Source organism: Hemicordylus capensis, chromosome 13, assembly GCF_027244095.1.
Source record: "Hemicordylus capensis ecotype Gifberg chromosome 13, rHemCap1.1.pri, whole genome shotgun sequence".
Lineage (NCBI taxonomy): Eukaryota > Metazoa > Chordata > Lepidosauria > Squamata > Cordylidae > Hemicordylus > Hemicordylus capensis.
Window position 1 is genome coordinate 14,896,568 of NC_069669.1, and position 23,219 is coordinate 14,919,786.

The 23,219-nt window shown below is 47.5% G+C and overlaps 1 protein-coding gene and 1 long non-coding RNA gene across 7 annotated transcripts in view; one reads left to right on the forward strand and one right to left on the reverse strand.

The window, feature by feature from the left end:
- The window catches only part of ELFN1 (extracellular leucine rich repeat and fibronectin type III domain containing 1), a 282,167-nt gene that overhangs the window by 220,908 nt on the left and 38,040 nt on the right, over nucleotides 1-23,219 (forward strand). The window lies entirely within an intron of this gene.
- Nucleotides 1-23,219, reverse strand: part of LOC128336472 (uncharacterized) — a 42,861-nt gene that overhangs the window by 3,786 nt on the left and 15,856 nt on the right. Inside the window, exon 6 of the long non-coding RNA XR_008311983.1 lies at nucleotides 21,709-21,845. This is a non-coding gene — a long non-coding RNA (uncharacterized LOC128336472). The remainder of the gene's footprint in view (nucleotides 1-21,708; nucleotides 21,846-23,219) is intronic.

Sequence of the window (23,219 nt, forward strand, 5' to 3'; positions counted from 1 at the left end):
ATTAATCCTGGAATGAAAAACCACATCACCTTCTGTTGGCGGGATACAGTGTTGCCTGTAACAGGGATTTATGGATGTTATTGACTACAAATCCCATCCTCCCAGGGGATGATGGGAGTTGTAGTCAACAACGTTTGAGAATCCTTGTTTAAGGGAGCACTGGTGGGATATGGTTCAGACGAGGGCTCAGATGGGAATGTGCAGCTTCAGAATTGGGGAGAGGGGGCCTGGAGCAGAAAGTGGGGCTAAAACTGCTTCTCAGCTGCCATTTCCTCCCAGAATCCCCCTTGGAACATGATGATGCGACATCACTCAGAGGAGGTATTAAAGAAAGAGAAATGGGGGGGGGGACCAGGTGGCACCCTGTAGTTTCACTCTCCCACCCCCAAACCACCATAATGCCCCCCACCTGTAAATGGGGCAGCAAAAATGGGGGGGGGCAAGGGTGACGATCAAGTGCTGAGCCCCTCTTTGGGTTGCCGCTACTGGAAGTTAAGTAGGTGATTATGAATCTAGGATTCTTTTGCAGCTGCGAGCAGACTTCAAATTTCATCCCTGGGGAAATCCTCTTGGCACCATCATGGCTGTCATTTAGATGCCAGACTGACTGTTTTATTTTCCTGAGTGTTCAGTGAACAGCAATGGCCTTTTATGCCTCTTGTGATTTGCCAGCTTTGTTTTGTACTCCTGTTTTATTCTCAGTTCTGTTTTTATTAACTTTCTCTACTCCAGTTTGTGGATTAAAAAAAAAAACTGAAATGGCATGATGATAATGCAGTAATGATTTTTGCAACCAATTTAAATCGCTCGCATGCCAGCAAACTGAGGAGGGAGATCAAACTTCAGCTTGTAAGCCTGCCTTCTCAGGGAGGGCTCAAACATCCCGAGGGTGAGACAGAAAAGAAAGTTGATTAAGTTGATTAACAGTCTAGTAATTGACTATGAGTTGTTGCTAGCCTTACTGATTAATAAGACAATCCAATTAATAACCCCTAATAAGACAATCCAATTAATAACCCCAATCCTGAGAGCCAGCGTGGTGTAGTGGTTAGAGTGCTGGACTAGGACCTGGGAGACCCAAGTTCAAATCCCCCTTCAGCCATGAGACTTGCTGGGTGACTCTGGGCCAGTCACTTCTCTCTCAGCCTAACCTTCTTCACAGGGTTGTTGTGAAAGAGAAACTTAAGTATGTAGTACTCTGGGCTCCTTGGAGGAAGAGTGGGATACAAATGTAATAATAATAATCCAAGATGGCGGATGTGTGAACATTTGAGGGCAAACTTAGGAACATCGGAAGCTGCCATATACTGAGTCAGACCATTGGGGTATCTAGCTCAGAATTGTCTACACCAACTGGCAGCGGCTTCTCCCAGGTTGCGGGCAGGAGTCTTTCTCAGCCCTATCTTGGAGATGCTGCCAGGGAGGGAACTTGGAACCTAGATGCTCTTTCCAGAGCGACTCCATCTCCTGAGGGGACTATCTTCCAGTGCTTACACATCAAGTCTCCCATTCATTTGCAACTAGGATGGACCCTGCTTAGCTAAGGGGACAAGTCGTGCTTGCTATCACTAGACCAGCACTCCTCTTGTGGACCGTCTAACACACTTGAAACAAATTAGGTTCAAATTTGTAGTGATTCACAGACAAGGATACCTCAATGGTGTAGTTTGTGATGATGTCATCCACCCCGATTCAAGATGGCAGATGCGTGAACGTCTGAGGTGCAAGAGTTCTAACTTGTGGACCCCTCACCAATTTGAACCAAATTTAGTCCAGTTGTACTGATAGTGAAAGGAAAGTGGGCAAATTAGTTCTTAGGAGAACAACTTGCATTGCTTACTGATTAACAAGGCAATGGCTGTCCACCATTGGGTTTGCCAATACTTATTCCGTGTGGGAAGACTCGGTTTCTCCTATATCTCTCCAATATAATTGCTGGTATAGCAGTTAAAGCTGAGGTCTGAGCTCTGCTTTTGGAGGCTCAGGTGGAGACGGTGGCCAGGGGTGCCTTTGCAGGGCTTCGGCTAGTGAGTCCGCTGCGTCCCTTTCTCGAGAAGGCAGGTCTGGCCACAATTACCCATGCCTTAGTCACGTCATGGCTGGATTACTGTAACACGCTCTACGTGGGGCTGCCCTTGAAGAATATTCAGAAATTGCAGCTAGTGCAAAATGCGGCAGCTAGGATTGTATCCGGAACTGCCCGTCGGGAATCACATCACACCCATTTTGGAAGAGCTGCACTGGCTGCCAGTTTGTTTCTGGGTCCAATTCAAGGTGCTGGTTTTGACCTTTAAAGCCCTTAACCGTTTGGGCTCCAGAGACCTGAGGGACCGCCTGCTCCCAAAGGTTGCTGCCTGCTTGACGAGGTCATTTGGAGGGGTGCCGACAATGAGGGAGGCTCGGCTGTTATGACAGGGCCTTCTCGGTTCTTGCCCCCCAGACTTTGGAATGCTCTCCTGGTGGCCATTCACTCCTCAGTCTCCATCACAGTTTTTAGAAAGTGTGTAAAATCTTGGCTCGTCAGTCAGGCTTTTATATAATTGTTTCTATTGATGCTGATTTGCATCTTTGATGGTTATATTGTGCTTGTATTTTTTTTAATGTTTCAATCCAATCTATATTTTTATATTCTAGCTTAATATTTTAATTGTGTAATTTTTTTTGTAGTCTTGTTTTAACTTTAGCATGAACCGCCTTGAGATTGCTTTAATTAAAGGTGGTATAGAAATTTAACAATAAATAAAATAAATAAAGACCGCAGGAAACTGTCACAAGCAGAAAGCAGCATTGGGGCCTGGCACCCAGGGAAGTATTATTCTTGTGTACGAGGAGTCAGTCAGTAAGGTGAATTTAAATTTCCCCCACAGATATGTGCACCCATTCTGTACGGCATATCCTCATTACTGCGTATCTGAACATGTAGTACTTGTCATTTCCCTAGAAAGTTGGCAATATTGTCACGGAGTTCTCAAAATGGGGGTCTCTCTGTCAGATTGCACTGCAGGTGAACGGCAACGTGTCACTTGATCTTGACTGTCAGGAGGAGTTAAGCCAAGTGAAAATGTACCGTAGGAAGTGCACACAATATGGGTACAGCTGTTTATCATTAAAACAATGTTCGCAGGTGGTGTGAACTGTTCAGAAACCATCTCACAAGGGAAGACGTACGAGCGGGGGGCAAATTCAGGGATGACCCAGAAGGGCAAAATGCAGTGTGTACTTGGCGACCATCTTTACCAAGAACTTTTTTCTCTGATGCAATCAAACAGCTTGTCAGGCACTGGAATAAATGTGTGGTGACAGGAGGTGGTTACATGGCAAATTAGTGTCAGTTCGTGCCTCTGGAAGAAACAGTATTGATTCTATGCTTAAATCCACTCTTCATATATACTGTATTTACCTGAATCCAAGAACAATAAATTGAGCCAGCGTGGTGTCGTGGTTAGAGTGCTGGACTAGGACCGGGGAGACCCGAGTTCAAATCCCCATTCAGCCATAAAACTAGCTGGGTGACTCTGGGCCAGTCACTCCTCTCTCAGCCTAACCTACTTCACAGGGTTGTTGTGAAAGAGAAACTCAAGTATGTAGTACACCGCTCTGGGCTCCTTGGAGGAAGAGCGGGATATAAATGTACAAATAATAATAATAACTTTCCAAGTTCTTCAGTTTAGAAATGGGTGTGTGTGTGTGTGTGTGTGTGTGTGTGTGTTTTAAATACCCTAACCTGTATTTAACCTGCATTTTTAAAGGGAATCTTCTTTAAATTTAGAGTCCTTTTTGAGTTGGGTGTATATAGGAACATCGGAAGCTGCCACATACTGAGTCAGACCATTGGTTTATCTAGCTCAGTATTGTCTTCACAGACTGGCAATGGCTTCTGCAAGGTTGCAGGTAGAAATCTCTTTCAGCCCTATCTTGGAGATGCTGCCAGGGAGGGACCTTGGAACCTAGATGCTCTTCCCAGAGCAGCTCCATCCCCTGAGGGGAATATCTTACAGGGCTCACACATCAAGTTTCCAACTGCAACCAGATCAAACCCTTCACATCATGTGGGCTCCGTTGCAACCAAATGATACTTTAGTCAGCAAGGGAGCGTGCACAGATGCCCCCACTGCCTGGAGCCAATTTGTTCCGCGTTGCTGCTAGCTCCTTCTCCTTATTCATACCCCTTGAGGAATCTCCAAAGAGCAAGCTTCCCAAGAGTCCCTCTCTTTCTCTGTGATTTATAGGCATTAAAGTCATGCCAGGAGGCAAAAGGCACCCTGGCAGGGCACAGCTGCATCATACGTTTGCTCCAAAATTGATTTTCTTTCCTTTTCTTTATCCCTTCCTTCACCGGAGATCCGCCTTCCCCCGCTCTCATTCCCGCTCGGGCCACGATCCAGCACACAGTTAAGCTGATTGCTTGCCATGGGCTGGCTGAGCTTGCTGAACTCTCAGCTGGAGGGTGGCGGTGGGATACACCAACGGAGGAACCACTTCTGTCGTTTTGCCCCGCCTCATTATAGATCGATCAGGATACCTATTCGCACAACATTTCCAAAGGGACGGAGCCATAGATCAGTGGCAGAACATCTACTTGGCATACAAAAGGCCCCATCCCTAGTAGCACCAACAGGTAGGGCTGGGAGAGATGCCTGACTGAAACCCTGGGGAGGGCAGAGTAGACCAGGCCTGCTCAACTTGGGCGCCCTCGGCTCTATTTGGACTACAACTCCCATAATTCCTAGCCACAGTGGCCAGTCGCCAGGGATTTTGGGAGTTGTAGGCCAACATCTGCAAGAGGGCCGAAGTTGAGCAGCCCTGGAGTAGACAGTACTGAGCTAGAAGGACCAAGGGTCTGACTCTATATAAGGCAGTTTCCTATGTAGCCCGGAATTTGCATTTGCTTTTTGGAGAGGGAAGCTGGTCTCATGGATGAAGCATGAATTGTCCATCTTGCTTAGCATTTGGATGGGTGAGTACATGAGATATTCCTTTTAGGGGATGGGGCTGTAGCCCAGTGGCAGACCATGTGCTTTGCATGCAGAAGGTCCCAGGTTCAATCCCTGGCAGCATCTCCAGGTAGATCTGGGAGATACTCCTGCCTGAAACCTTGGAGAGCCGCTGCCAGTCAGTGTAGACAAGACTGAGCAAAATGAATGAATGGTCTGACACAGTAAAAGGCATCTTCCTACAATCCTGTGTGTGCAAGGGAAATCTGTACATGCTGTATGGAGTCTGTGCTTGTACCACTATATAAGGCTCTCTCCCTGCGGTTGGGAATCCTCCTGAGATTGCCTACCCGAATACAGTTGTATGTTCATTGACTCTATGTAGACGTTCAAGTGAATGTCTTCACTTGAACAAACCCTGGTGCTGCCATCTCTGTGCATCTTCATACCCTTGGATGTGTCCAGGAGAACAGAATTTCTATCCATTACTGCCCAATTCCTGAATGTCGTCATCTTCTCAAATTCCAGTATGCCCAAGAAGTAGCTATGAGTGGGCATGGTTGCCAATGGCTCCCATTAAGTTCTCCAACCTGCAACAGGCAAGATTGTTGAACAAATGGTGAGGGCCCATCCTTAGGCACGGCTGAGAAAGTCCTCTGCCTGAAACCCTGATGGGCTTGGGCTGGCCAGTAAAGATAAAACCAGGCTAAACACCAATGGTCTGTCTCAGTAGAAGCTGCTTCCGGGTGGTTAGCTTAACTTCTGTGCCAGATAAATTGATGGGAAGCATACTTAAGGACAACACTGTCAAACAAATAGAAGGACAGGCCTTGCTGAAGGAGAACCAGCATGGCTTCTGCATGTCTTGACTCACTAATCTTTTGGAGTTCTTTGAGAGTGTCAACAGGCATGTGGATAAAGGTGATCCAGTTGACACAGTATAGTTGGACTTCCAAAAAGCTTTTGAAAAAATCCCCAAAGGCTCTTGAGTAAACTTAGCAGTCATGGGATAAGGGGACAGGTTTATGTGTGGATTGGTAACTGGTTGAAGGACAGGAAACAGAGGGTAGGAATAAATGGACAGTTTTCACAATGGATGGAAGTAGGAAGTGGGGTCTCCCGGGGATTGGTACAGGGACCAGTGCTCTTTAATTTGTGCATAAATGATCTAGAAGTTGGGGTAAGCAGCGATGTGGCCAAATTTGCGTGTGACACTATTTAGGGTAATTAAATCCAAAACAGATTAGGAGGATCTCCAAAATGGGTGAGTGGGCAACATAATGGCAAATGTGGTTCAATGTAAGCAATTGTATGAAGTAAAGTGTGCCGTCAAGTTGATTTTGACTCCCGGTGCCCACAGAGCCCTGTGGTTTTCTTTGGTAGAATACAGGAGGGGTTGACCATGGCCTCCTCCTGCGCAGTATGAGTTGAGGTCTTTCAGCATCTTCCTATATTGCTGCTGCCCAATATAGTACCAGTGGGGATTCGATCTGGCAACCTTCTGCTTGTTAGTCAAGTATTTCCCTGCTGCACCACTTAAGGTGACTAAGCAAGTGTAGAGTGATGCATTTTTGATTGATTGGTGAAGTGCCGTCAAGCACTTCTCAGGTCTCAGCTCTTAGCGACTACATAGATTCTCTCCAGGATGATCTTTCTTCCACTTGGCCTTTAAGGTCTCTCAGTGGTGCATTCATGGCTATCGTAATTGAGTCCATCCACCTTGCTCCTGGTAGTCCTCTTCTTCTCTTGTCTTCAACCTTCCCCAGCATTATGGACTTCTCAAGGGAGCTGGGTTTTCACATAATGTGTCTGAAGTATGATAATTTGAGCCTGGTCATTTGTGCCTCGAGTGAAAATTTTGGATTGATTTGTTCTATGATCCATTTGTTTGTTTTCCTGGCTGTCCATGGTCTCTTCAAAAGTCTTCTCCAGCACCAAAGTTTTTCTATCTTGCTTCTTCCAAGTCCAGCTTTCACATCCATAGAGTGTCACGGGAAAAACCATTGTCCGAACGATTCTAATCTTTGTAGGTGTAGACACGTCATGCCATCTAAATATCCTTTCCAAGGCCTTCATTGCAACCCTACTACCAAGTGCTGGTCTGCGGTGTATTTCTTGACTGCTGGATCCTTGACTGTTGAGGGTCAATCCTAAAAGGCAGAAACTATCCACGTCTTCAGTGTCTTCATTATCAGTTCTGAGGCTGGTTGCTGCACCTGTTGTCATTAGTTTAGTCTTCTTTACATTTAGTTGTTGTCCCATTTTTTCACTGTGCTTCTTGATTTTCATTACTAGAGCTTGCAGATCATCTGCATTCTCAGCTATCAGAGTGGTGTCATCAGCGTAGCGCAGGTTATTGATGTTTCTTCCTCCAACTTTAAAGCCATATATCTTCTTCCAATCCAGCTTCTCTCAGTATTTCAGCATATAAGTTGAATAAATAAGGAGAAAGTGATGCATACTGGGGTACTTTTTCACACAGCACATAATTAATCTATGGAATTATTGGCCACGGGATGAAGTGATGGCCACTAGCTTGAATGGCTTTAAGAGGTCTATGAATGGAGGATAGGCTATAGGCCACCTCCAGGCTCTTGGGGCCTGATCCAGCAAAACCGTTCTTATGATCTTAGGTTTATGTCCTTATACAGGAGGGGGGGATCGAACTAGTGTGAACCCAAACAGATCCTCCTATTTTTGCTGCCCAATTCTCTGTCAGAAAAGGAGATGTATGTTCAGCTTTTGCAGGAGGTGCAGGACAGCTGGTCTTGTGGAAGGAAGCAATAATTGTCACCTTGGCTAAGCAGGGTGCATCCTGGTTTGCTTTTGAATGGGAGACCACATGTGTGAGCTCTGGACAATATTCGCCTTAGGGGATGGGGCCACTCTAGGAAGAGCACCTGCCTGCTTGCATGCTGCAGGTTTCAAGTCCCCCACCCCCCGGCAGCATCTCCAGACAGGGCTGGGAAAGACTCCTGCCTGTAAACTTGGAGAAGCTGCTGTCAGTCTGTGCAGGCAATACTGAGCTGGATGGACCAATGGTCGGACTCTGCATAAGGCAGCTTCCTTTGTTCCCATGTTCCTGAATGTTCCCATAATGTTGGTGTGGGGCTTACTGGTGGCAGTAATGTGGGTCCCCCCCTGCCCCTGATATAAAGCATTTCATACAAATTTTTGTAGGCAGTAGTAGCACTGTGACATAGCATCATTCTCCAATGCATCCATTCCAGCCAGCTGGCAAGAGCTGGCTGTCAGAAAGACTTTCTAGCACGGCTTTTGCCACTGCCCCATGCACGGATGTGGTGTTAAACTCTATTCTAGTCTACTTATTTATTTGTTGGGTTTATACACCACCCCATATAAATTCTTTGGGTGATTTACAAATTAAATGACAATAATTACAACCTCAAATGATATAAAGCCAATTAAAGTAACCACCCGTAAAACGTTAACACATTATCAACGAAAGGTCTGATACAATAGGGGCACTTTTCAAGATTCGCTTAGACAAAGTCAGAGATGGCGAGGTTCCGATTTTGTTTGCGAGCGCCTTCCACAGCCCTGGGGCAATCCTCAGGGTGAGTTTTGGGTCACCACCAAACAAGCCGGTGGTAACTGCAAGTGGACGTCTTCCCGATCTTAATAGGTGGCAGGGTTCATGAAGAAGAAGGCACTCTCAAATACCCTGGGCCCAAGCCATTCATAAAAAGGCTTAAAGAAGAAGAAAATGACATCTGTGTGACCCCCACCACTGGTAGCCCCCCTGCCAAAACAGGGGGGAATATCTGGCAAAAAGACCCATGACAAATCACATCAAAGCTTCCTAAATGCCTCTTCCTGAAGAAAGAGAGCTGGTCTTGTGGTAGCAAGCATGAATTTTCCCCTTGGCTAAGCAGGGTCTACCCTGGTTTGCATTTGAATGGGGAACTACATGTTTGAGCACTGGAAGAGATTCCTCTTGGGGCCACTCTGGGAAGAGCATCTGCATGCAAAAGGTTCCAAGTTCCCTCCCTGGCTGCATCTCCAAGACAGGGCTGAGAGACACTCCTGCCTGCAACCTTGGAGAAGCCACTGCCAGTCTGTGTAGAAAAAACGGAGCTAGAAGGACCAATGGTCTCTTAGAGAGGAGAGCTGGTCTTGTGGTAGCAAGCATGACTTGTCGCCTTACCTAAGCAGGGTCTGCCCTGGTTGCATATGAATTGGAGACTTGATGTGTAAGCACTGTAAGATATTCCCCTTGGGGGATGGAGCCTCTCTGGGAAAAGCAGAAAGTTCCAAGTTCCCTCCCTGGCAGCATCTCCAAGATAGGGCTGAGAGAGATTCCTGCCTGCAACCTTGGAGAAGCCGCTGCCAGTCTGTGTAGACAATACTGAGCGAGATGGACCAGTGGTCTGACTCGGTATATGGCAGCTTCCTATGTCCCTATGAATTTCGGTGAAACGGTGTTGGGTGAAATATTTCCGGGTGGCATCAGTGCAAAGTTCCTGCGCTGTTGCAGGAACTTTCAGTCGACACGCTAAGACAACTGGCGCTTTCCCAACCACATCCATCAGTGTCACTCAGAACACCACGAGCGTGTGCTTCTTTACAGTACTGCCTGTCGAGGTGAATCAGAACTGCACGCCGTGAGGCTCCTCACAGCCAAATTCTGTCAGGGTCAGTGACAGTCAGACGTGCAAGATGGTGAGACGATTATATATTTCTTTTTCCACAGCAGTGTACTGTCAGTGTCAGTCAGAATTCCACCGCCACTCACCCGCTCGCCTGTAATGGCAGTGTCACTTTAAGGGAGCAGTCAAAATGGAGCAATATGCACTCCTCAAATGCCGCTGGGTTCTGCTCCATTTCGTTCCGTCTGGGGCTACTTGGTGATTCCGGGACTGAGACTCCTGCCCGGAAGGCAAAGTGAAATAGCATTTGTTCCACCGCAGCCCTGGGACCCCCCACCAGATCCAGCTGCTCCGTTCGGCTTAAGCGATCAGCTTGGTCCCATGGCCTCTTCTCGTTCCAGGGGTTGTGGCTTACTCCATGACAGATTAGATTTACCACCCCGCGGGTGAGGAGACGTCGGTTCTCAGGGAAGGCACCGCTCAGCTTTGCTAGCAATAAAGGAAATTAAGAGAGATGCCTCCAAGCTTATAATTCATCAGGCTTTTTGAGGAGAAAAGAGTTTGCAGCTTCAGAACATGCTTTTCTTGCTGCCTGTTTTGGATCCGTGTGTGACGGGTGGAGAAGTCAGGTGGGCCAATGCTCACATGGAAGGTTCCGGAAAGCAGCTTGTGAAACATTGCTGAAAGCATCCTTGCAGTAATTTCCACCATGAGACAGGGACGGGTGGTTGTGACACACATCACAGTGCTTGCCGTCAATTATGTGTCTCTGGTATTTCTCCTGGGCACGTTTCCACATGTTTATAAACAGGCCTATTTGGCATACATGTGAAGTGAAGCCAGTTTGGTCCAATCTAGGGACTTGGGCAACAAATGGAAGAACTTTTGGTGAGTCCATCTCAGTCAGATGGAGGGCAGTCCAGCCTCTTACATTGATGAATAGTGTAAATAATTTAAAATATTTGCATATTACCAAAACCTTCATTAAGGTGACTTTGTGAGATACTGAAGGAAGTGTGAGATAATATCCCTGCAAAGAGGCACCTTTTTAAGGTGGTGATTCTCTTTATTTAGCAGGGGGAGAGTAACTGGCCCTATCCACCCCTAGCACAGTACCTCCAGTAGCTGTTGCTGAGGTCTATCTTATGTTTCTTTTTAGATTTCTCTATGTAAACTGCTTTGGAAACTTTTGTTGAAAAGTGGTATATAAATATTTGTTTAAAAAATATAACTTATTAAGCAGAAGCTACCACTTAGGTTTTAAGGCAGGGGATCCTAAATATTGTTGGGCTATGACTCCCAACATCTCCAGCCACAATGACTAAAGACCATGGTGGTTGGGGATGATGGGAGTTGTAGTCCAACAATATCTGGGGAGCAAATGTTGGGAACCTCTGGGCTTATGGGAAGGGCTAAACCCTAACAGGGCAAAGAGGTGATTCTCTTCCAAATTCTTTTTTCAAGGTTCTCTTTATGTTTAGCTGGGGGGAGCAACTGGCCCTATCTAGCCCCAGCACAGCATCCCTCCAGTGGCTGTTGCTGGTATCTTCCTTTTAGACTGTGAGCCCTTTGGGGAGAAGGGAACCAGCTTGTACTTATTACAGAGTCCTGTGGTTGTCTTTGGTAGAATACAGGAGGGGTTGACCATTGCCTCCTCCCATGCAATATGAGATGATGCCTTTCAGCCCCTTCCTGTATCGCTGCAGCCTGATATAGGAGTTTCCCATAGTCTGGGAAACATACCAGTGGGGATTTGAACAGGCCACCTCTGGCTTGCTAGGCAAGTCATTTCCCCGCTATGCCATTAGGTGGCTATAAGCAACAGTAGTCGTGGCAAAAAAGGTTATCTTGAACATCCTCTATTGCAGTCATGTATCAGAATCAAAACTGGCTCCAAGGAGTAAATCCTCAAGTTGCAGCTTCACCAAATAAAACCTTCCTTCCCTAATAAACATTGACCTCACAATTAATTGTTGATTGAGCTATGGCTTAAACCAATTAAAGCTTGCAGTCTTAGGAATGTTATATTAGAAGTGTGGTGCATATGCAGACATTTCAGTGTTCAGGTTGGAACCCCATTTCAGGGAGGTAGAAATATTTCCTGGAAAAGGCTGTGTATGCAGATATCCATCCCTTTCAGGCCTGTCCCTACAGCTGCTGTTCTTTCTAAGTCACGTGAGCGATTCCATCCAGTCAGCAGTCGGGCCATAAATACTTGGTCTGCCATGATGAGCTTGCTAGAAATTAGCAAATAAAACGATATCCTCTATAATAAAACCCCTGTGTGTGATCCTGTGCCGCCCGTGTCTTTTTGGGCAGTTCTGGGCATGCGCAGAGCACATGCCCAGAACCGCCGAAAAAGATACGGCCGCCCAGACACGGGCGGCCATGTTGGCCAAATTATCTGATGTGGCACAAACGATTCCTGCCGTGGCCGCAGACACCGCCCGCCCGCCCGTCCCCCCAGCTGCCAAAGTCCTCCGCTCCCGTCCCTACGGGCAGCCATGTCTGCCGACCGGCCACCCGCCCGCCCTCCCAGCTGCCTGAGTCCTCCTTTTCAACCCCCCCACATGATTAAGGGCCAAATTGGCCCATGCAATTGCCCCTGCGGCGGCCGCCGCCAACCACCCGCCCGCCCTCCCAGCTGGCCGATTCCTCCTTACCCGTAAAAGTCCATATTTAGAGAAGGAGAGAGAAGCTCGCAAGCAGAGCTCCTCTCTGTGCAAAGTCAATGCCCGAACTGGCGCTATGGACGCAAAGGATGCAATAGGCGTCCTTTGCGCCCAAAGCGCCAGTTCGGGAAGAAGCTTTTCAGAGAGAGGAGCTCTGCTTGCGAGCTCCTCTCTTCTTCTCAAAATAGGGACTTTTACGGGTAAGGAGGAATCGGCCAGCTGGGAGGGTTGGCGGGTGGTTGGTGGCAGCGGCCGCGGAGACTTTGAGGCCCTTGCCCGGCAGGGAGACCGGCCGTGGCATGCAGGCTGGTGGCGGCGGGAGGGGGAATGGCAGTGGGGGGCCCGGAGCGCCCGTTACTAGCGCCCGTTATTTAATGGGCCGAAATTCACTTGTCGAAACAGATATGGCTTCGTCACGGAGGTGAATGGAGAGTGAAGGCAGATGAGGGCAATTTAAAGGAATGGGGGCGGAGAGCTGGTCTGGTGGTAGTGAGCATGTCCTCTTTGCTAAGCAGGCTCAGCTTTGTCTTGCATTTGGATGGGTGACTATATGTGAGCGCTGTAAGATCGTTCCCCTTAGGGGATGGGGCTGTGGATCTTGCCTGCAGATGGTCCCAGGTTCAATCTATGGCATCTCCAGGTGGGCCTGGGAGAGACTCCTGCCTGAAACCTTGGAGAGCCGCTGCCAGTCAGTGATGTGACAATATTAAGCAAGATGGACCAATAGTCTGACTCCGTATGAGGCAGCTTCCTATAGTCCCATGGGATTGTTGAACATAGGACGCTGCCAGAGCACTGCTCCATCTAAGAACCAGCATGGTGTAGTGGTTAGAGTGCTGGACTAGGACCAGGGAGACCCGAGTTCAAATCCCCATTCAGCCATGAGACTTGCTGGGGGACTCTGGGCCAGTCACGTCTCTCTCAGCCTAGCCTACTTCACAGGGTTGTTGTGAAAGAGAAACTGAAGTATGTTGTACACCGCTCTGGGCTCCTTGGAGGAAGAGCGGGATAGAAAATGTAAATAATAATAATGATGATAATAATAATAAGAAGAAGAAGTCCTGCTCAGTCTTAGGACTCTTGCATGTAACTCTGGAGAGCTGCTGCCAGTCAGTGTAGGCAACCGTGAGTTAGGTGGACCAGTGGTCCGACTCGGTTTAAGGCAGCTTCCTATGTTCCTAACATTCAGGCGTGTTCTGTAGGGTGCTGGAAAGTGGGCAAGAAGAAATTCTTTTTGGAAAATATGGTAGTCTCCAAACATGGGGAGTAATTTCAGCTGCAGCCTTGTGATACCTGGATACTGATGCACTGCCAAACATCCATTTTTATAATGGGGCGGGGGCGCTAAACAGCTCACCTTGATTATTGCGGGGAAGGAAGAAAAATGCCAGCCACCACCTGACCACACCTGCCACTTCCACCCCCGGACTCCACAGCCAGCGAGCATATCCACCCACACCTGTCATTCTCATGCTGTGCCCGAGCCGATACAACTGACTCGGAGCAGCACGATACCGAGAGCCTGAGGAGGCTGGGAAGAATGGGAAGAGCTTGTTGAGGTGAAAAATAAATGGCTCCCAGTGCTGACGAAAGAGCAGTCCTCCCAGCCCTTGTAGAAATGTGTGGTGTTTTGCACTGGGAAATCGGAGGCCCTGTTTATAATGTGAAGCAGATGGACGGCGTGTTGTTGTGAAACACAGCCTTGCACCGATGCGTAAGAATGAGCACAAAGCAGCCGTATGCTTTTCCAGGGAAAGAGGCAGGAGTGTTAACGCTGGGGGGGTTGCATTGGTTGCAGCATGGAGAGGGAGGGGGAAGCGAGCAGTGTTGCCTCTAACAGGGGTCCCCAGATGTCGTGGACTACAACTCCCAGAATCGCCAAGCAAAAGCCATTGCAGCTGGGGATTCTGGGAGTTGTAGTCCACAACATCTGGGGATCCCTGTTAGAGGGAACAATGGAGGAGAGTGGGTCTTGCGCTAGCCCTTTGCTAAGCAGGGTCTGCCTTGGTGTACATCTGGATGGGTGTCTCTGTGTGTGCAGTTTACTATGGGGCTGTGTAGAGCAGGGATTCGCAACATTGTGTTCCCAGATGTTATTGGACTTCAACTCCCATAATTCCCAACCAAAGGCCACTCGGGATGGGGATTATGGGAGTTGAAGTCCAATAACATCCGGGGACCCAACGTTGAGAATCCCTGGTGTAGAGTATCCTTCAGTTTTTTCTTTCTTTATTTTTATTTTAATTATTTAACACATTTGTATACTGCCCAAAATGCAAGTCTGTGGGTGGTTTATGACCAAAAAAAACCAAATAAAAAGGTTAAAACTTTACAACAATTTAAAATTTAAAATGTTAAAATTATTAGAAACACAACTAAGACAATATCTGATTAAAAGATATTATCCACCCACACCTGTCATTCTCATGCTGTGCCCGATCCGTTACAACTGACTCGGAGCAGCACGATACCGAGAGCCCGAGGAGGCTGGGAAGAATGGGAAGAGCTTGTTGAGGTGAAAAATAAATGGCTCCCAGTGCTAACGAAAGAGCAATGCTCTTTCGTTAATTTAAAATGTTAAAATTATTAAAAACACAATTAAGACAATATCTAATTAAAAGCCTGGGTGAACAAAGAGTTCACCCTTTAAAAAATTAATATTTTACCTGCTGCTTATATCTGGCAGGGTCTTAGTTCTTGGCTTTCTGCTAATAACGTTTAATTTGAACCCTTTAAACTTTGTAGTTTTAAATGTGGTTTCAGCCTGACCTTCTGTTTGTTAATTTCCCCCCACTGTATATTGTATCTATTAACGTTGTGAGCTTCCTGAGCAGTAGTGCACCAGTGGAGCGGGGCATACATATTTTTAATTAATTAATTAACTGCTTGCAAGCAGAAGATCCCCATTTCAATCCTTGGCAGCATCTCCAGGTAGGGCTGGGAGAGACTCCTGCCGGAAACCCTGGGGAGCCTCTGCCCGTCTGTGCAGACAATACTGAACTAGATGGACCAAAGGCTTGACTCAGTTTAAGGCAGCTTCCTATGTTCCTATGTAAGGAAAAATCTTTTCCAAGCAGCCCTCGGAAAAACTTGACTGTCTTAGAGGGAAGAAAAAGGAAGAGCTTGTTTGTGCGAGGGAGGAGGAGGAGGAGGTTAGACAAATTGGTTCCAGGGGCGTAATTTATATGGAGTGTAGAATCCAACTTTTCTTGACGAAGAGATGGCTTTTTAAGACAGACTTGGACATTAATTAGCCAAATGTAGGGGCAGGGGGATTTTGCATTTAGGTGAAGAACATGGGAAGCTGCCTTCTACTGATGGACCATTGGTCCATCTAGCTGGGTATTGTCTACACAGACTGGCAGCAGCTTCTCCAAGGTTGCAGGCGGGCATCTCTTCCAGCCCTATCTGGAGATGCCACGGAGGGGACTTGGAACCTTCTGTAGACAATCATGCAGGTGCTTTCCCCAGAGCAGCCCCATCCCCTAAGGGGAATATCTTACAGTGCTCACATGTAGTCTCCCATTCATATGCAACCAGGGCAGACCCTGCTTAGCTAAGGGGACAAGTCATGCTTGCTGTCCCAGGACCAGCTCTCCTCCCATGGAGAGGATGGTCTTCTACTTGGAGATCCCTGGGATCCCCAAGTAGATCCCTGGGACCCCCAAGTAGATCCCTGGGATCTACTGGGATCAAGTAGATCCCGAAGATTGAACTGAGGACCTTCTGTATGCAAAGCCTGTGCTCTGCATGCACTGAGCTGGAGCACATGTGCTACAAAGAACCCAGTCCTGGACGCATCACCATTCAGATCTTTGATCACGCAACTCAAGATAAGGCCTTGAACAGGAAGCAGCTCTGTCGTATATTGGCGATTATAAGAACTGAGTGCGCCTTTTTGCAACCATCATTCCCCCTTTTCCCTCCCACCCCGCTTGCACAAGGTTTCTTCCTGTTTTCCTTTCCTTTTTTTTAACTTCAGCTGTTTAGTCAGTTTCTTAATTAAATATAGATTATGGCTCTGAGACTTAAGGGGTTTTTATTTATTCATGAACTACTTAGATTTTAAAGTCGGCACTGTGAATGGATTGTTTTGTGTCTGCTTTCTGTGCGGCTGCAACGGCATCAGGCAAACGGCCACGTTCTAAACCTTGGCCACCGTGGCCTGTCTCTGCCACAAATTGTGGCTGGGGATGATGGGAGTTGTTGTAGTTTAGGAGCACAGGAGGTTGGGAATCTATTACTACCAGTATTTATACACCGCTTTTCAACAACAGTTTCCGAAAGTGGTCCACATAGCTATAAATAAATAAATTTATGTATTATTTATTTAATTCAATTTCTATAGCACCGTTCCAAAAATGGCTCAGGGCAGTTTACACAGAGAAATAATAAATAAATAAGATGGAACCCTGTCCTGAAATGGCTCACAATTTTAAAAGAAACATAAGATAGACAGCAACAGTCACTGGAAGGATGCTATGCTGGGGGTGGATAGGGCCCGCTACTCTCTCCCTGCTAAATAAAGAGAATCACCACGTTAAAAAGGTGCCTCTTTGCCCAGTTAGCAGGGGTTGCTAACTGAAAATGAAAAGGCTCCCTGTCCCCAAAGGGCTCACCCCCCCAAAAAAAAGTTAAGAGAGACCCCAACAACAGCCACTGGAAGGTTGTTGTGCCAAGGATGGATAGGGCCAGTTGCTCTCCCCCTGCTCAATAAAGAGAATCGCCACTTTAAAAAGGTGCCTTTGCTCAGTTAGCAGGGGAAATCTCTGTTCTAAACCAATATTGTAGCCTTTCCTTATAGGAATGTTACTTCAGCGCCCAGACCATTAGGAACATAGGAAGCTACTCTATGCCGAGTCAGTAACTATGCAGAACCTTGCTGAGTCTGGGAAAAAAGTATACTGATACACAATGAGCTCCCCTAAACATAAAATGTATTATGCCTTTATCTATGTTTAATACATTTATAATTAGGATTTAAACTGTTGGATTTAAACATTATGGATACAGTAGTTAACTCCTGTGTAACTTTGGACTCCCATTGGAATGCCCTTTTTGGACTTTTAAAAATGTTTTTATATGTTTATAGATATTTCTCTCTCTCTCTCTCTCTCTCTCTCTCTCTCGAGAGAGAGAGAGAGAGAGAGAGAGAGAGATGGATTTATACAGGTTTTATTCAGATCATTTTTAGATCATACTGTATGTTACCTACCTTTTATGAAGCAAGAATTCAGATTTTGCAGACTCCAGGCAGTATAAATCCTAATTCTAAATGCAGTAACAAACAAAGATAAAGCCATAATACATATATCTGTGTTTAGGAGGGCTCTTTGTGTATCATTATACCAAGTCAGACCCTTGGTCCATCTAGCTCAGTATTGTCTTCACAGACTGGCAGCGGCTTCTCTAAGGTTGCAGGCAGGAGTCTCTCTCAGCCCTCTCTTGGAGCCCTCCCTGCCAGTCTGGGTAGACAATACTGAGTTAGACAGCCCAAGGGTCTGACTCGGTAGAAGGCAGCTCCCTATGAAAGGCCCACCCCTCCTTTCTTGAAGCTTCTCGCCTCCCCGAAATCCATGTCTTGTTTTTTCCTGAACAGGAGGTCCCATGGTGGCAATAGAAGGTACTTTTTTTGGGTTCCCATCTGCTGCTGCAGGAAATGCACTCCCACCCCCAGGGGTACAGATTCCCCCATAGCGTTTCAAGAGTCTCCCCCTGCCAAACCTAATAACCCACATCTCCCTCCCACCCGCGCACACGCACACACACACACCACATATTGAGGAGGTGCTCCTCAGACTTTCTCACTGTCTGCATTCCTGCCCTGCCAACAGCTGTCCTAGGTAGCCACCTCTACTTGCCTCCGGCAAAGGAGAGCCCCCTGCTTCGTGGGCATGACCGTTCTCAATCCCAGCCCCGAGAGCACAGGAAGGAGCAGACACATTCCGACTTGCATCAGAGGCAGCAGTCAGGGCCAGAGTGGTACTTGTAGATCCCTATCACCGCTCACTTGTCAGGGAGTGAAGTCTTTAATTTACTAAAAGCCTTGTGTGAGTCTCACAGCAGGAAGCAGTGCTGCAACCCTACTGGGACCCATTATCATCTCTCTCACATGCCGCGGCTTCCTTTCCATCTGATAGGACCGGTTCCTTCCTGTTCAGGCTGCTCTGGTGGATGTGCTGGGAAAGCAACTGGTGAATGTCCTTCCCATTTCACAGACAAGGATTTCAGGGACATGGTTGCCACATACCTAGCCAGCGTGGTGTAGTGGTTAGAGTGCTGGACTAGGACCGGGGAGACCCGAGTTCAAATCCCCATTCAGCCATGAGACTTGCTGGGTGACTCTGGGCCAGTCACTTCTCTCTCAGCCTAACCGACTTCACAGGGTTGTTGTGAGGAGGAACTTAAGTATGTAGTACACCGCTCTGGGCTCCTTGGAGGAAGAGCGGGATATAAATATAATAATAATAATACCTATGCTTTGTGACTCTGACCTTCTCTGCAATTCTGCACGATTAACCGTCCTCTGCACGCTGGATTCCTGTGCTCTACAGTAGCCTCTTCTGCTGATTTACAAGTCCAAAAGGTGGTGGTTCTTTTGGTTAAAGGCAGACTAGAAACCAGGGGTCGCATTTAGGGGTGGCCCATCCCCCTGGACTCCCGGGTGGGACTCTGGTCCCCCAACCCATGCTGCAGCCGGGGACTGAAGGCGGAGTGTGGCCAGCCTGCAGCAGCTGACTGCAGTGGGCCTGGGTCTGGTCGGATGAAAGGGAAAGAGGCAGCCGCCGGGGGTGGAGGCTGCCTGCATGCCGTGGCCAGCTCTTGAGCAAACGCCCGCTTGTTTGTCTTGCTGCATATGGACACCAGGAAGGCCTGCAAGGGCTGCGGGAGAGGGCCCTGGAGGGAGAGACCGGGGCAACGGACAGCCCCCTACCCTCTCGTCAAGTCCACTGCTTGACCCTGGCATCCCGCAACTGCAGAACACAGTCCGATCTTGAACCTGACCCTGACCTTCCCCACCCGTAGAACTTGACAGTCCTCAATGAAGAACTTAGTCAGCTGACATTTTGTATGACTTGATTATCAAGCCAGAGGTTGCCAGTTCGAATCCCCACTGGTATGTTTCCCAGACTATGGGAAACACCTCTATCGGGCAGCAGCGATATAGGAAAGATGCTGAAAGGCATCATCTCCTACTGAGTGGGAGATGGCAATGGTCAAGCCCTCCTGTATTCTACCAAAGACAACCACAGGGTTGTCTTGACGGCAACCAAAGTGTGACTCGATGGCACACTTTACCTATATTAATTATACATATTAAGAGTCTATATCTAGACATTTATACAGACTCCAGGTGAGTGTCTATATACAAGTAGACACTAAATGACCACATGTACATGTATATAGACACTTATACTTCCCATCTATATATAGATACTAAGTAAAATATGTATATATATACTCTAAGAATAAAGTGTCTATTTGTACTTGTATCTAGACTTTCTGTGTACTAGAGTTGTTTCTATACAGACACGTCTATAGCAAATGGATCACAAACAAATGGATCATAGAACAGATCAATCTAGAATTTCCACTTGAGGCACAAATGACTAGGCTCAAACTATCATACTTGGGACACATGATGCAAAGACCCAGCTCCCTTGAGAAGTCCATCATGCTGGGGAAAGTGGAAGGAAAGAGAAGAAGAGGACGACCAGCAGCAAGGTGGATGGACTCGATGACGACAGCAATGAATGCACCACTGACAGAGACCTTAAAGGCCAAGCTGAAGACAGATCATCCTGGAGAGAATCTATCTATGTGGTCGCTGTCGACACTGACTTGACGGCACTTCATCAATCAATTAATAGCTCTATAGCTAAAGACACTTAGTAAAGAGAGAGAGAGACACAGCCTCATCTATATATACTAAATACATTTTATTCTCAGTGTTATAGACACATATAGAGACAGAATTTTGTGTGTGTGTGTGTGTATACACACGCTCGCGTGCATAAAGTGTCTACATAGACACAAAGTACGTAGGCATGACTTAGAATCTAGTGTCTAGAGAGACTCTGTGTATACAGACCCTGCTATACCGAGTCTAAGCGTCTGTCTACTAGACTCTAGTACACACATGCTTAGACTCTGTGTACTAGGGACCGTATACATGGAGTCTGCCTCCAGCGTGTCCACACAGACACCAGCACTCCTTAGCCATGAATCAAAGCTCTCTCTAGACCCTCCTCCTAGTAGTGGTGTCTATCCAGACCTGAGTGTTTCTCTCCAGGAATAGCAGAGACCCTGAGACTAGGGATGTCCATGGGCTCCCCAGAATGGCCCCGAACCCTGGATCTCATCAGCAACCTCCCTGATCTCTTCCAGAAAGGAGGGCAGCAGTGGAGGCCCCTGCACAGAGCAGGGGAGAGAGCTCCTAGCCCAGGGGTGGGCAAGCTTGGCCCTCCAGCGGTTGTTGAACTACAACTCCCATCTTCCCCTGCCACAATAATTGTGGCAGGGGAAAGAATTGTAGTTTAACAACAGCAGCTGGGCTAAGTCTGCCCACCCCTGTATTAGCTTTACCGAGTTCTCTGATGCTTCTTTCTCCACGGGTGCTGTAGTACAATATTAGTGACTTTAGACTCCTCCTGTGGTTGTGGAACTACAACTCTCATCATCCCCAGCCATAACTGTGGGAGTGCCAAAGTGGCCTACCCCTGTTCTAGAGAGTCTGAGGAATCAGGTCAATCCTAATTCCTCATACTAGCAACTCACTAGTTCACTCAACTCACTAACAACAAGCAACTCACATGTTAAGAAAAAGAAAAAGAAAAAGACAAGTGCTATATTAGGGCCATTCAAAAGTTTGGTCCTGTGTCCCCCCCGTGAGATGGTCAAGACCATGACGGAGCCCACCACCTCCAATCTGACCCTCCACACTTCCCAGCATCCCCACCACACCTTTCCTCCCATGTTGTTTTAGTGAACAGGATTGGCACCGAGGCCTCCATTATGCCCAAGAATTCTCCTGCAACCACACCTCAGAGGTCAGGACTCCTGGGAAATGTAGCATAATGGCACCTGGAACATGCTGAATATGCTTCAGAGCAGTGTGTCTGACCAAGAGCCTTGGGAAATGTAGTATAAGGGCAGCTGGGATACTACCAAGTATGCTAACATCAGCATTTTCAGCAGTAGGGGCCCAGGGAAATAGGGTTCCCCAGGGTTCCCAGTATCCCGTTCAGCAGCTGCATTTTTTTTTTTTAGCATAACAGGGGCAACTGAAACTACTAAGCATGCTCACATCAGTATTTCAGGAAGTAGGGCCCCTGGTAAATGCAGTTTCCCAGGGCTCCTGGCCCCCAGGTCACCCTTGCAGCAGCATTTTCGGGCACAACAGAGGCATCACTATGCAACACACCTCCCCTCTCTACAATGTACTGCCGCCGTCCATTTATTGGGATTAGTTGTTTCGACATCCTTTCTTACCGTGATAATAAAGCTGTTGGCCACTAGGCATTTTCTGGCCACTCAGGGATTTCCAGCTGACATCTCGGAAGGTGCTTGGCACTGGCCGTGCGGCTTGGCAGATGCCTCAATCCACTTCTCCTTGATTGCTTGGTGGCCTAGAAATAGAAAACAGAAAAAGGATAGCGTCGGTGGTGGCGGCGGGAGAGGGGGCTCAAAACTTAAAAAGCTCTGCAGAGACTGAGCTGTCACATCTGCTTGTCTCCGAAGAAAAGTGGCAGGCTTTCCTTGGCTGCATGCCACAAGGTAAGGACAGGGTGGTGTAGTGGCTAGAGACGTCATTGGGCAGCCTGTTGGATCAGACCCCAAACTCATCTGGCACAGGGGTCCCTGGCACATTGTGGTCCTCCAATACATTGTAGCTGGGGATGATGGGAGTTGTAGTTCAGCAATATCTGGGTGATCTCAGGTTGGGAATCACTGAACTAACATCCTGTCTGTCACACTGGGGTGCATCTGGGAAGCCCACAAATGAGGAGTAACGGCAATAGTCCTTTCCTGGCAAATAGTATTGGTTGGTATAGTGCCCCTGAACATGGAGGTTTCGTATAGCCATTGGAGTTCATAGCCATGGAACCTAGGTTCAAAGGAGAGGAGAGCTGGCCATGTGGTAGCAATCATGACCTGTCCCCTTAGCTAAGCAGGGTCTGCCCTGGTTGCATATGAATGGGAGACTAGAAGTGTGAACACTGAAAAATATTCCCTTCAGGGGATGGAGCCGCTGTGGGAAGAGCAGAAGCAGGAGGTTTAAAGTTTCCTCCCTCGCTTCTCTGAGATAGGGCTGAGAGAGATTTTGGCCTGCAACCTTGGAGAAGCCGCTGCCAGTCTTTGAAGACAATACTGAGCTGGATAGACCAATGGTCTGACTCAGTATATGGCAGCTTCTGTGTTCCTATGTTCCTAAATCCCCTAGCTGAGCTGTGAAAGAACCATTTTATTTATTTACTGTTCAATTTGCATACCATCTTTCATAAAAGGCATCCCAAGGCAATTTACAAATGTTGCTACAATAAAATTCCATAAAATCGCATTAAAATCAATTACGACCGCAAAAACATCAAAACATCCCAAAGCACCTAAACTCTCCCACCAAGAAAAAGAGCCTGCTGCACCCACAGGGTTGTGATTTCCACACTTGCAATGCAGCTGCTTGTGACGGAGCCAAGGAGAAGCCAAGCCCACAAATCCCCAGTGATCTCCACCTCAGTTCCTCCCACCCTCCGCATTAACACAGGTATTGGTTAGGGGTTCCCAAGCCTTAGGTCCCCAGAGGCTGGACTACCACTCCCATCACCCCCAGCAACCATTGTGGCAGGGGGTGATGGAAATTGCAGTCCAACCGTATCTGGGGATGGGACTTTAGCTCAGTGGTAGAGCATTTGCTTTTCATGAGGAAGGTTCCAGGTTCAATCCCCGGCATGTCTTGATAAGGTTGGGCAAGATTCTTGCCTGAAACCTTGGAGAGCTGTTAC